Consider the following 15822-nt stretch of genomic DNA (forward strand, 5'->3'; position numbering starts at 1 on the left):
CAGAGGGTGTGGTGAAAAGGGAACACTTCTACACTGCTGGTGGGAGTGTAAACTAGTGCAACCTCTGTGGAAAGCAGTGTGGCGATTCCTAAAAGCTCTAAAAATTGACCTTCCATATGACCCTGCAATCCCCCTACTGGGAATATACCCTGAAGAACACAAATCACTCTATAAAAAAGATACCTGCACACGTATGTTTATCGCAGCATTGTTCACAATAGCAAGAACCTGGAAACAACCATGCTGCCCATCAAAAGAGGACTGGATTAAAAAAATGTGGTACATATACACGATGGAATACTACGCAGCCATAAAAAAGAACAAAATCATGAATTTTGCAGCAACCTGGATGGAACTAGAGTCTATAATACTGAGTGACCTCACACAGAAACAAAGATCAGAATATCACATGTTTTCACTCATATAATGGACCTTGAACATCCAATGTAATACTATAACAAAATGACTGACGGTACTGGGAAACTATGGGGGGGAGGGGGAGGGGATTAACAGTAGCAAATATCTGTTTGGGGCTGGGAAAACACCTTTTATCAACAGGGTGTTTGAATGAAACGTAATTGTACACCTAATCCTTAACTGTACCCCACAAAACTATAATAAAAATACTGATTAATTAAAAAAAAAAAAAAAAAAAAAGATTTCATGGAATGGATAAACAAAATGTGGTTTATCCATACAATGGAATAACATCAGACATGAAAGGCATGAAATACTGATCATACTACAACATGGATGAACCTTGAAGAAATTATGTTCAGGGGGGAAAAAAGCCATATTCAAAAGGCACATATAATATAATTTTATTAATATGAAACATTCATAATAGGCAAATCCTTAGAATCATAAAGTAGATTGATGACTGCCAGAGGCTGGGGAGAGAGGGAAATGATAAATGGCTTTAATGGGTACAGGGTTTTCTTTGCAGTGTTGAAAGTGTTCTGGAATTTGATAATGGCAATGAATGCACAACTCTATGAATACTCTAAAAACCACTGAATTATATACTTTAAAGGGGTAAACTTTATGGTATGTGTATTATATATCAACAAAGATCTTTATTTAAAAAAAAGTCATGGGACACCTTTTGGTATCCTTGTAGTCTCAACAAATGACACACTAACATACAAATAGATAGATCTAGATAGCTTGCCTATGTAGGATTTTACCAGAATTAATTTTTTAAAGCTGATACTGTCTTTGATGAGCTATGACTGTATAAGTTATGTCTGTGTTTAATAATGACTCTGAAAGTTCAGAATCTTAAGATTTTTTTTAACTTGAAAAATGCTTTAAGTAATCCATCACATAAATACATGAATATGACGAAATCCATGTGTCCTAAAACATGCCACTTATTACCCTGTAAAAGTATATCAGGAAGTCTCATCCTTTATGCTGAATGATAAGATTGATAGATCAAAAATGAGGTAGAGCTATAATACATTGGAACTTTAATAAGGCTTTGGATTATATCTCACATGATATATTTATCAATGAACCAGAAGAGGTATTTTCCATACAATTTATTCTTTTAGTACTAACTTACTAGTTTATTTCAGACAAAAAAAAGGCGTTTAAGTTCATCCAATATGATGATGACATCCAAGGTAAGACTTAAAATTTTAGTATATTTCTAATTTTAAAAACCCAGTGACCTATCAAGATGCTGAATCCTCATAATGGCAAATATTCAAAAAGTATTGAGAATCAAGTAGACTTAACAATTTCTCAATTTCCCCTTGAGAGCTAATAACCAAAGAATCATAGATTTACAGAATGGTTAGAGCAAAATAGATACATACATATCTACGTATATAACCTGAATATATAATGGAGATTCCATCAAATTAACAAATTCCTTAGAAAATAAGATCTAAGTAAATAAGCAAATAAATAAGCAAGCACACTAAGTTTAAGAATGACTCAAGAAGAGCAGATTTTTAAACTGTATGAATAAAAACTACATGTTTATATCTATTAACAAATGTGATCCTCACATCCACTTTGTGAAAGGAGAAGTGCAGAAAGGTAACCCTGATTCACAAAGGGGCAAAATAAGGTCTAGCAAGGTAAGGCTACTTCATGAAGACTCATACTTCTAGTAAGTGGCATTTCCAGTTTTATCTTATGACATCAAGTTCATGCATTTTTGATATGATATAGTATTCTATCATTACCTTTGATATCATTATAATGCTACTTTTATTGTCACAGGATAAAATATATACAAATATCAGATAGAAAGTTAATAATGGTAAATGATATAACAAAAATGGTCTGTGATACAAAAAACCAACTAGTGTCCTCAAAAATAAAGTAATTTTGAAAAAATAATTGATTCTGTTGGTTTGGGTGATTTTGTCAATGGTTTTGTTCATTTTATAAAGAAAACCAAGGCATCAAGGTACATACATATATATGAGAAAAGTGTTTCCCCCACAATATTAAAACAAATCAGATTTAGAATTTTTAAAATTTCTTAGCATTTCTAATTCTCACATTAGTATTTTTTCTTTCACTATAAAAAAATTATTTTTCAAATTCATCAAACTGTCAGTTTTTGCTGGTTTTCATTCTTCTCTAACTAGATAAGCATCTCCTAAATAAATGATCATTGCTTTGATAAAGATTATTTTGCTCTTGATTTTGCTCTGTGCTCCAAAATTTAGAAGAAATATGAAGAATGAGAAGTGAACTTAGGAACAATAGAGAGGAAAGAATACTTTTAAAAACAATGTTTGCAGGGAGTAGAATATGGATCCTTGAGATGTGGCTTTCAGTTGAGCAACAACCAAATATAAACTAAAATTACATTATGGGGCTAGAAGCCAGCTAGGAATTTTTCAAACTTGGGGTTGATTCATCTCCAATATGGATTCTCAACTGGATCAATGGACTCACTCTTGGAATTATTTCAAGTCATTATCATCTCTAGGGGATAGAACAGATGCTGTTGAGGGTGGAAGAAGAAAAGTTGTGATTTTGAGAGGTCACACCATCATGTTTAAAATCAACACAACCAGGGTGTCAAAGTTGAGGGCTTTTGAGTCACTCTACCCAATTGCAGTTATCTCAGCTCTCAGATCAATATACCTATAAGTAGCCACCATCTGATTTAAATGATAGTGTCCTAGACAGTGAAAACGTCATTACTATGACCCAGCAAGTGATTTCATCTATCCCTCATCTGTTAGCAGAGGATTGATTCCCATAGCCAAAACCTCAGCCACTCCACACAATAATAAGCAACTGTAATAAACAGTGTGACTCAAATGGTAATATCTACCCAGTGGGCAGGAAGGAATTGGCCTATTAAAGTGCAGTAAATCTCATTATCGATTAACTTCTTTAAAGGGTTCTGTTAATTAAGAGAAGTTTACATTCTTAATCCACAGATTATCTTGACAATCTGATTTCCTTTTTATTATTACAATTTGGGTTAAAATAAATATTCTGAATATTGTGTGGTATTAAAATTATACTAAAGTCTCATTTTAACATTTTCATATATGAATTATTATTATTATCATTATTATTATTATTATTAGAGTTGGAGTCTCACTCTGTCACCCAGACTGGAGTACAGTGGCTGCTCTTGGCCACCGCAGCCTCGACCTGCTGGGCTCCGGAGATCCTTCCACCTCAGTCTTCCAAGTAACTGGAACTACAGGCACGCTACCATGCCTGGCTAATTTTTGATTTATTGTGGAGATGAGGTCTCGCCAAGTTGCCCAGGCGGATCTCGACCCGTAGGCTCAGGCAATCCACTCACCTTGGCCTCCCAAAGCGCGGATTACAGGCTGAGCCACCAAGCCCAGCCATGAATTATTTTTATATAAGATAATAGTCTTTTAAAATGCAACCTAAGGTTATTCTGTGGTATATTTCACTTCTGATTTTTTTTTTTTTACTAGTAGTTTTTTGGGGAAAAAGGTTGGTTTTGAAGGAAATGTATTTTCTTTGATAACTTGGCAACATGGAAATCTGTTCCCTCTCTCACATACTTCATGTAGGAAACTGTCTTTCACTCTTACAGACTACAAGGAAGAGGAACTAAACAGAGTTATAGGAGAAGCAACAGCGATAGCAAAATATCCTCTTTATGTATAAATCTATGTCACATATCTCTACAATTACACATACTCAAGGTTCCTTTTTGCCTTAAGAATAAAGTTCACTGTAATGGCCCTTACAAGGCCATCTAGAAACTTGTCTCTACCTACCTCTTTTTTCATCCTCAGTTTCTATCACCAACCTACATAAATTCTGCATTCCAGAGATATCAATTGACTTATATGTACTTGAATACACCATGCTGTTTCACATCTTCATGCCTTTGCACCTGCTATTTCCATTACCAGGACTGTCATCCCTTCTCCTAGTTTTCGCTTCTGATGAACTTCCACTCATTCTGAAAGGCAGTTCCCATCTGTACGAGCTTCCCTGAGCCACCCAAACAACTGCCTACTCCCTTGTGCCTGTGCCAACCTGATACCTATTATCTACCTCACTGTTGCATTTATGATACTTCATTGTCATAATTTGTTTTTATATGTATTTTTCTTATCAATCAATAAGTTTTTTTCCAAACAAGACTTATGTACTGTTCAATTTTGTATCATTAGCAATTAACATAGTTCCTGGCACACAAAAAAATGTTTCATAAAAGTTTCTGAATGAATCTGAAGTATTCATGACCTAAGGAATGAAACATTATTGCTGAAAGAGTAATGATTTTTAAGAGTATAAAATAAAATAGTGTGGTATGTTAATATTTGTCTAATGGAACAATTGTAACTTTATTCGGTCCTATCATCAGACAAAATACCCTAATTTTTTAAATTCAGAATATGAATGCAAAAAGTAAATAACAGATTTTATTGACCAACATTTAATCCTAACAATGAATTAGATCTTAAGTTAAATTTATTTCTGTCCTAATGTCTCAAGTTGCTAGGAAATTCTGATGAAATAGATATCAAAAAATAATTTCTAGATGAAATCTGTACATTTCTGTCCTTTATATTTGTAGACCAAGACATCTACTGGAGAGATGAAGGCGTAAATTCAAGTAAAATTCCACAATGCACCTAACACCCAAATTACTTTGGTCAGTTGGCTGCTGGAACATTAAGTTTCTCGAACTGACATTCGTTGCCGCTTTTAGGATGGGACTTTTGGGTGGGATGAATTGGATACCAACCAACTGTATGAACTTGGGCAGGAGATTTCTCTCTGAACTGAAGTTCCTTTTCTGTAAAATGAAGACCTAGATGATATCACCTAGAGCCTTCCAGCTCTCATACCCTAACAGTCTAGGGATTGTCTCAAGTTATAGAAAATGATTAGGAAGGTTAAGGGATGGTTACTGACTGATTGCAAATAACAGACCTGCTTCTCATTTCAGTAGTCTTATCCTTTTTCCTCACCTTTGAAGACAAAAACCAGATATTTTTCTTATATGCAACACATTTAATATGGATCAGTGAAACATCGATTATAGTGCATTACACAAAATGTGTTGAAACCACTGTTACTTTGGATCATTCTGAAATATGTACATACTTTTTGTATTCATGGAAACTACAAGCAACTAACATATTCACACTTATGTAGAATTTACAGTTTGCCAAAGCACTCAAGTAAATTTCCTCATTTAATCCTCAAGACATCTCTAAGCATTAGGATTCTTTGATTTAGACTGAGAATGGAGCATAAAGGACAATGTACTGCCCAAGGTCCAGCAACTAATAAATATGGGACTAAACTGTTTATCTGACAAAGGCCTAACTTCTAAGATCTACAAGGAACTCAAACGTGCTGAAAGGAAAAAAAACAAGCAGCCCCTTTAAAAAGTGGGCAAAGACATGAATAGACACTTCTCAAAAGAAGATATACAGGCAGCAAACAGACACATGCAAAAGTGCTCAGCCTCACTCATCATCAGAGAAATGCAACTCAAAACCACACTGAGATACCACCTAACCCCTTTAAGAATGGCCATCATTAATAAAACAAACAACAACAAATGCTGGTGAGTCTGTGGAGAAAAAGGAACGCTTCTACACTGCTGGTGGGAATGCAAACTGGTGCAGCCTCTTTGTAAGACAGTGTGGTCATTCCTGAAAGAACTAGAAATTGACCTTCCATATGACCCAGCAATTTCCCTACTGGGAATATAACCGGAGGAACTCAAATCATTCTACTAAAAAGATACCTGCACACGTATGTTTGTTGCAGCTTTATTCACAATAGCAAAAACATGAAACCAATCATGTTGCCCATTGAAGATGGACTGGATTTTTTAAAATGTGGTACATATACATGATGGAATATTCTGCAGCCATAAAGAAGGACAAATATATCGACTTTGCAGCAAATTGGATGGATTTGGAGTCTATCATACTCAGTGATTTATCACAGAAACAAAGAACAGAGTTCCATATGTTCTCACTCATAAGAGGACCTTGAACAATTATAATGCCATAAGAAAGCGATTGGCAGTAGTGGGAAACTGTCAGAGGAGGAGAGGTGGAATTGGCAGTTGAGGGAAACTACTAGGGGAGGGAGGGGCATACCTCATCAACAAGGGTATCTGCATGATCAATGTTTGTATACCTAAACCTGAAATGTACCCCACATCTTTATAATAAAAATGAAAATTTTAAAAAAAGAAAACTAAAATATATATATATATATGGCTAACATTCAACTGTCAGTTTGTAGATTCCAATTCAGTTTCAATCTGTATCAATGCAACCTCTTTCTTCAGTCATATTATTCATGCAGAGGATATTGCTAGGTAAGAAGAGAAGGGATTGAAAGATCCATTTATTTATTTAAGAAATATTTGCTAAGCACCTACTCTGCGCCAGACACTCTGCTGAAATACCAGACACACCCAATCCCTGCCCTTCTGGACTTTTAGCCCTTACACTTCCAGGAGAGGTTGAAATGAATAAAACTAATTGTATACACGAGCACACAGTATAAATGCAACATAAAGACATAAGCAAGAATTATGGAAGCACATAGTTTGACTAGTTTGTTGTGCTTATAAAAATCGAAGGCAGTTTCTGGCATTTAGCTGGGCCTTAAAGAGGAAGAAGTATTTCAATAGGTGAACACAGGAAGGGAAGGCATGCCAATGTACAAAGAACATAGGAACTACAGTTCAGATGAATGACAGTACAAGGTTTACCTAGGAAGATGGGGTTCTTTTGACCAGTATGGCAAGATGAAGACTGGGTAGGCATCATCTTTATTCAAAAAAACACCTGACTAGCTCTGAGGCAGAAAAGCAAAACATCCTCCTTATGTTTTAACTCTCCAAGTTTTGCCAGAGAGGATGCTTATTTGCTCTTGGCTTCAGAATACTCTTAAGAATGGTTCTCAAATTGTGGTACCCAAATCAACAGCATTGGCTGACATCATCTGGTAACTTGTGAGAAACATAAATCTTCAAACCCTGGTCATAAGCCTACCAAATCAAAAGCTTTTGGGTTGGGACAAGAAATCTGTATTTTAGCAAGTCTTAGTGGTAGTTGTGATATTCACTCAAGTTTGAGAGCCATTGCCTTAAAAGATTTTTTTCCTGCCAATTTGGATGGTCATCTTATACCATAAGACATCAGCTCTAATCCAAAATTGCTTGACCTACCCCTGAAGTCTACAAACTAATTTTGTGTGGGAGGTAGGGGACAGTGGTTAGTAAAATGGATTATTTAGAAATAAACTAAGTATTTATGCTGAGGTGCAGAGTCACCACTATTCAGAACTATTGAAAGGTATATTTACGCATCTGTTGTTGATTTGAGTTAATTTCATCTTGGCCCTTTCTCCCTGAATAAGCAGTTTTTGGTTGTTGTTGTTATTTTTGTTTTTGTTTTGAGTCACTGGACTTGCTGTTAGCCATTCTATAATATCATATTTTGAATAGCACATAAATAGAAACTGTGAAATGCTGTTTATGGAACACCCATGTCACATTCAAGTGTGACGAGTACAGAAGATAGGGTGGACACATTCGTTTCTCTGCAGTATTTTGGTTTGGCTTAGAACTGGTTGCAATTTCAATCTGATAAATAATCACCAAGCTCTCTCTATGTCATCACCATGATTAGGCTAGGTGTAGTGATGGGTAAGAAGTCACAGCTCTTGTTTTCAAAGAGTTCACTTTCAAAAAGTCATTTCTTTGGAATACTCAAAAATGCCTCTCATTTTTTCCCAATCACTCCCAGGAGTTTCTCTGGTCCTTTCCTTAGTAATTTCTTCCTGAAATGCTCACCCAGACTCACTCTCTGTGCCCATCAAACCCTGTCAAAGCTACACTCAAATGATACTTTTTTTAAGACAATATAGACCAAGAAAATATTTTTACATTACAGAGTTCTTTGGCTGTCTGAGAATTTAGTGCAGATCTGATTATTAAAAACATTCTAATTAGTTCCTGCATATCCTGTAAGAAAACTTTGATGCAAATCATTTCTAATTTAAAAAAGACAATAGATCAAAATTTCATTAAACCAAAATAAATAAATGAAACTCTCTTCTTTCAATATCTATTCCTCATTTTGGAATTCTTAAGGTGATGGTGCCACCTAGACTTTACAAATATTTAATGTTGCTTAACAAATATATGAATGACTTCAGGATTTTGCCATTGTATAAGGAAACAATAAAATATGTTACTTTATGAATTTTAGGACTGGAAGTAAACACAAAGGAATCTACCATTTTGTGGAAGTTATTGGGGCACAAAAGAGGGCTAGAAGTAAGCTAGATTATCTGCCTGTGCTTTCTCAGTCCTCCCTAATGAACATTAATGGATAATATATAGTTGTAATCTCACACAGGACAGCAGAATTCTTTCTGAGGTAATTGCTTGCTACTAGGAATTTTGGAGAAATAGAGTTTATTTGTTGCCAGAAATGACTGACATCTGATCTGAATCCAATGAATGAAAATAATAAATGCAACATAATAGCATTTGAATTTATATATGATTTTCAATAGATTATTTTATTTAAGAACAACAATTGCTCTGTGCTACCATCATATCTTACTACAGATAGGTATTCTATATATCTTTAAGGAGGGACAAAACAAATGATAGCCAAGGAGTGACAAAACAAATGATAGCCAATTTTATAGATGGAAAATGGAGCCTTAGAGTGACTAAGGAAAAGTGAGCTGGGAAATGGTCAAGGTAGAGCAGTGGCTTCTAGAATAGTCTATTTCTTTCTCCATACCATACTGCCTCCCAATTTGACAGCCACATGTATTTACTCCTTCCCTTCCATGTCAAAACTGTTAATGGTTTTTATATACATACACAAAAAAAGAGTGTCCTCATGATGTTTCCTGGATCAATGCTTGCTATTTATAGAAACCCATTCTGACAGATCAGTAGGGGGGAAAAGAGTTAACTAGATTGGTCACATTTTTCTCTTTTCAGAAGAATGACACAGTTTTCCAACACATTCCCTGGGACAATGACAAAGAATTCTTCCAACTCTGTACTTAGGCACAAGTAACAAATGTTAGGAGCAATAACTTAGTATTAATATAATAAGAAATCTGGTGAGGCATGGTGGCTAATGCCTGTAATTCCCATGCTTTGGAAGTCCAAGGTTGGAGGATCACTTTAGGCCAGGAGTTTGAGACCAGCCTGGGTCTCAAACTGTTTCTAACCTTTTTTTTTTTTTTTTTTGAGTTGGAGTCTTACTCTGTCACCCAGACTAGAGTGCAGTGGCCGCTCCCGGCCACCGCAGCCTCAACCTGCTGGGTTCAGGCAATCCTTCCGCCTCAGCCTTCCAAGTAGCCGATTAGCTGTGTGGTGGTGAACATCTATAGTTCCAGTTACTCAGGAAGCTGAGGCAAGAGGATGGCCTAAGCTCAGAAGTTCAAAGCTATGATGAGCTGTGCCTGCACCATTCTAGCCTGGGCAACAGAGCAAGACCTAGTCTCAAAAAAATTAAGAAATCTTTATTGAACAGAATATGAAACATCTTATTTAAGTCCTATTTCATGTATGGTACCTAAGGGGGACCCAAAAAACAGCAATGTATTTATTTTAAAATTGCGTATGTATTCTTACATGTTTAAATTTGAGTCACCTTCAAAGTACTCTCCATTTGATATAATACACGTATTGCTTTTTCACTGCTCAAAACAGTTTTGAACTCGCCAATTTTAATGCTTTTTAGTGCTTCTGTAGTCTTTTGTTTCACCTCTTCCATTTTAGCAAAATGTTTTCTTTTGAGGACTTTTTTCGTCCAATGAAACAAACAAACAAACAAAAAAGTTGCTCAGGGCAAGATCAGGTGACTAGGGAGAGTGGGCATAGAGACCATGCAGTTTTTGTTCCAAAAACTGCTGAACACTCAGCACAGTATGGGCAGGTGTGTTGTCATGGTGAAAGAACCAGTCACCTGTTTGCCACAACTCAGATGATTCTTTCACAAATTGTAATGTAGGCTTCTCAAAATTTCCAAATAAAAACTGGTTGATCGTTTGATCTGAAGGAACAAATTCCAAGTATACTACAAGGGGCTCGCTCTCCAAAAAAAAATTCCATTTCTTTGGGTTCCCCTCACATATAACATTCATGACATGAATTCTTCTCAAAATTCTCTGTATGCAGAAATATCTGCTGCCTGACCAATCTCTATCTCACTTCCTCCTTATTAACACAATCTACATTGTTGACAGCAACAATGTGCCCAGCTACATATCCCAGGCACTCTTGTAGATAGGTGTTAAAATTTAAGCACAACCATTTTAAGAAAGACTTAAGAGAAAGAATTCCACTGACAGGCCCTCCTTTTGCCCTTCTTTTTTTCTGCATCTCTGTGTCTAAAACTCAGATGTGATGGTGCAAGCTGCAATACATGGACAGACGTCTTTTGATCATGAATTGACCTTGAGAATGGAAGCTACATAACAGGAATGTCAGAGTGGAAGGATAGAGAAAAACTGAGAGACTGATGAAATATGAACATCACCAAAGCAGCCTCTTGACTGTTATGTTAAGGGAAAATTTATTTATTTAGTTTGCCACTATTACTTCAAACTTCTGTGACTAGTTTACCAACTTAAACATAACTTATGAATCTCCCCAAATATAGGTAAGATAAAAAAAATTTTGATTATAACTAAATTTTAAAATTAAAGACCAGCTGAGTAATAGATGGGCCGGCGTTCCATGCTAATGCTGCTAAAAGAAGATGATATTCCCTAAATGAGGCAATCAGAAATTGAACTTTATCGGGAGTCTGACTCATGCCAGAAAGAAGATGATGGTGTTTGCAATCCTGCATAATGACGCAATAGAGATGAGGCAGAGGGGAGAGGTGAATCAAGGCAGGAAAATTTTAGAGCAAAAGGTCGATGATATAGTAAAAGACAAGCTGTTTGTGACTGGAGGGACTAGTATGACTAGCTCCCCAGAGACGGAGGCCCAGAAAAGAAATGTTATGCATCACAAGAGAAATTCCCTTATTCAGGTGACTAAGAAAACAGAAACGCTATTCCTTGCAATACCTGGCAAAGGACTTTTTTTAAGGGCATGCAATCAATAAATGTACGTTGATTAATTTAAAGCCATCCAGAGAATCAGTGGCTGAAGCTCACCTTGGAAACCTCATTCTCAAAATACTGAATGAAACACACTATTTCATCCCATTTCTTTCTTACTCTCCTTTAATGGTCACTAGAGAACATCTAAATTACAAGGAAAAAAGACATACACATGCACACATACACACACAGATAATTGTAATAAAGAAGATACATTTATTTAAAGACATAGTACGAAGGAATGAGAATTGTAAAACACTCAGCACTAACTTGTGACTACTGTTTTCAACTCTACCATCTACATTTACATATTTGTTTCTCTAGTGCAGTGTTTTCAACCAGGGTGTTTTTGTCCCCCAGGGACATTTGACAATGTCCAGAGCCCTGATTGTTATAACTGGGGTCGGGGGAGGTACTATTGGCATCTAGTGGGTAGAAATCAGGGATGCTGTTAACCAACCATCAGGTAAGGTACAGCACAGCTTCCCTTCCCTCAAACAAATAATTATCCTAGACAAAATTCAGTAACAGCGTCAGTTACTTCAAGGCTATCGCATATTTTCTCCAGTGTTGACAGTCTATTAGTTCATGTAATATTTTTCAAAGCATCCAACAAGAAAATATCTAACAGTGTAGAATCATAAAAATGTGATGTGTGGTCTGTAGTTCTTGGCACTACCCAGCTTCCAATGTATTTCCTTGTTCATAGAAAGCTTGAAATGAATAATAGCCACAATTATTGAATGCACACTATTTGGCAGGCTCAATGTGAAAAACTTTACAAAGATAATCTTACTGAATCTACAGAATACTCCTGAGAAGTAGGTGTTATTATAATCATTTTACAGAAGAGAACTCTGTGACTATGAGAGATAAAGTCCCATGCTCAAGTTCATAGCACTTAAAAATAACAGAGAATTCCAGCATATATCAGCCACAGGGAGCTTAAAGTGTAAAAAACATGAAATGCTTACTACTCTGGATACCTATGTTTTCTAGTGAGTTGAAGGATTTTCTTCCTATCAGTTCATAAAAACAATAATCTTGCATGGAATGCTTTCTGAAATGTACTATACATTTCTGTACTTTATTTGATATACCATATTGAACATAATTTAAACTTTTCTTAACATGTCAGGATGGTTGTGATGAATAACTACATTGTCCTGTCCTGCAACGTCTTCTGGAGCTAATGAAAAGTACAGGAACTTCCTGTAGATTTACTAGATGACCCTGATGCCTTTAGAGTTTTTCTGTCTGATTCTTATCATTTTTCTTTTTATACTTTTTCTAGCAGAGTTGGAAATGCCTTTTTAAATTATAGCCATCACTGTGCCTATCTTCAGATGCCTCCAGTCTTCTATGGGATTAAAAAAAAAAAGAGGAAGATTACCAGGACTATCAGAACTGTTAGGATCTAAAACAAGATCCTAAAAGAAACTTTTATTGTACAGGTGGAGGAGAGGGGGAAGTGAGCAGGAAGAGGAGCTGAAAGTGAATAAGATTCTGGGTATTAATTTTATCTATTCTAAATTCCTTTTGACTTTCTTTCCTGGTTTCCAGCTAAGTGCAAGCTACCTGAGTTTGTTAGATGTATGAGCTTCAAACTCGCGAGGTATTACAACATAGGTAATAGACAGTTGAATCATGGTAATTTAGAAAATCCAACATTTGACTGCATTATAATGGGATGTTGCATGATGTTTCCACCAAACTATGTATGTCTATTGACCCTTAAACCTAGAACCACATTTCGTAGATGTATTCAAACAAGATTATTAATTCTTAAACACACAGTTCCCCATTTTAAAACTGCAAAAGGATCAAAATACTGATAAAATTCTCAAAAATAACCAATGTGACAAGATCATATGAAGTTTTAAAGGGCTTTCTACTCTGAGAGAAACTTTAGTTTTGCAATGAGGCCTACGAGATCATTTGGGGTTTTTTGTTCACTCTATCATTGCTCCTTTGAAAAACAGAAAGGACCCTTATCAGTCCTCTGTGATTGCAGATGCAAATAGTGCATTCGTAGAGATGTGGTGAGGTTTAACTAGGACAAAATGCAATTGGACATATAGTGATTCTTGAAAATCACAGAAAAACCATGACAAATCTGCTAAACAATCAATCATCCCATTTTTTTAAATCACATTTAAATAGATTTCCTATATAGTTTTATTAAACAAAATAGGTGGTAATGAGACCCATGCTTTGGCAGGTTGAAAGCTGATATTGAAACTACCCGTGGTCGGGCACCCAGAACTTGGCATCTCAGAGAGCTGCATTGCTTCTTCCAACTCAAGATCAGCTGTTCGTTTGTGAGAATGTTCCCCTGGGTACCCAAATGCTGCTACCAGCAGTCTTATTGCAGTCTGCTATGACTCTGTGAAGCTGAGCAAGCTACAGCCTTTGCACTAAGATTGTCATGGAGAGCAGAGCCAAGCAGAGTTTAGAGCATGATAACTAGTCAATAGAATTTTAGAGTGTGTTAGATTTAGTCTAGAAATTGGGGTACTTAGTTTATTTTACAAATAAATAATTAGCTTGAGAAGAGATTTCTTTAAATTCTGCTTTTCTTTTAAATCAGTTTTGCATAACTTAGTTTTTCAATGAAAATAAGTTTATTTCTCTAGTGAAAGATTTAGTATGAAATTACCACTGCAGTTAATTTTTAAAAACTCATTTGCTACTTATCAAATTATTTACCCAATAAGGGGTTGCAGATACAGTGCCTGAAAAGGTGACTGAGTTTTCCCTTGAAATGTTTACAGGCTCTGCACTTGTCTAGAAAAGTGTAATTTAGTACATTCTAGAAACCCAAGTGTCAGACCCTTCGCGAGTACACGAATGCAAAGATAAGTCATACTTGGCCCCTGCCTTCCAGAGATTTGTGGTCCAGCCAGGATGCTGTACTGCTTCCCTTTGTTCCTTGAGTGAACCACGGGACAGGACAAGTCAGGCTTGAAAGTCACCACAAGATTGTTGGATTCAGCTGCTGATGCTAGCTTTCCACTGACAGGAAAGCACGAGTTAAAAACGGACATCATCTATTCTAAAAGGACTCCAGGAAAGTATAGCTACAAAAGATAAACCTGTGGCAATACATTAGCGTGGCATTATAAGAGTAAAGTCTTGATACATCTTACAGAACATCATTTTTTCTCTCTACATCTCATTAAAATACACAAAAATAAAAAATATGGCCTGATATCACAATAGCAATAAAAATGAATAATGTCTAACAACAATTCTTTAGTATCTGAGATAAATCAATACTTATCATATTGCCCCATCCCCCAGCTGATGTGTGTGTACAGGACTAAAAAGGTAGCAGAAGCCATCAGTGACTCTTGCTGTGTAGTTCCCTCTCAGAGAGGCATAAATCAGAAATCTGACATCTTCCTTCCCACACATACAGCAAGAATATGGTTAACTAAGCCATCCAAGACGATTTTCTCTCCCCCCTGACATTTGCACTTTCCCTAAAGCAGCATAAGTGGGTTTCCCTTATATAAAAATTTGAAGACCTGCTGAGACAAATTAATCCAGGGCCCAGCAGGCAGGTTTGTTCTTCCCCCTCTTTGCACTGCAGGCCTCCACCACAACCATGCTCCACCAGATCCTCAATCAGGCCAAGACGCACCCAAGTTTGATCCTCCTCTTTGTATTTATTGGAGCTGGAGGTACTGGAGCAGCACTGTATCTCATGCGTCTGGCAATGTTCAATACAGATGTTAGTAGGGACAGAAAGAATAATGCAAAGTCCTGGAACAAACGGAGGCCCAGTGATCAATATAAGCTCTACTCAGAGAATGTAGATTATAGCAAATTTAAGGAAAGAAGGTCCAGAGTTCTAACTGAAATGTTTCACTATAAAGCTGCTTAAAATGAAGGTCTTCCAGAAGCCATCTGCACAGTTTTCTACTTAACCAGGAAATATTCCTCCTCTAAATGTATGAGATCGCATTGATGTATTGTGTTGGGAATTAACCTGATTAACAAACATCTGAGACTTTTTTTTTTTAAGGTGAAGACCATAATGCCCAAGTTGTACTAATTGCCAAGTAAGAAGGAATATAAAGTTGGTGGGCACTAAAGAAGATAGGAAGAGCTCTGACAGTTTTATGCCCTGTTTCTTGAAAAATAAGAACTGAAAATTTTTCAAATGACAAGGGAGGAAATATGATCTTTTTCACAGTCAAAGGACCAAGTAATGGA

General features: G+C 36.2%; 1 pseudogene; it reads left to right on the forward strand.

Moving 5' to 3' along the window:
• Positions 1–15211: 15211 nt before the first annotated feature.
• Positions 15212–15490, forward strand: LOC110594607 (annotated as a pseudogene).
• The last annotated feature ends 332 nt before the right edge of the window (positions 15491–15822 follow it).

The sequence above is a fragment of the Carlito syrichta genome, unplaced genomic scaffold (assembly GCF_000164805.1).
Source record: "Carlito syrichta isolate Samal-C Ts95f unplaced genomic scaffold, Tarsius_syrichta-2.0.1 Scaffold117902, whole genome shotgun sequence".
Classification (NCBI taxonomy): Eukaryota; Metazoa; Chordata; class Mammalia; order Primates; family Tarsiidae; genus Carlito; species Carlito syrichta.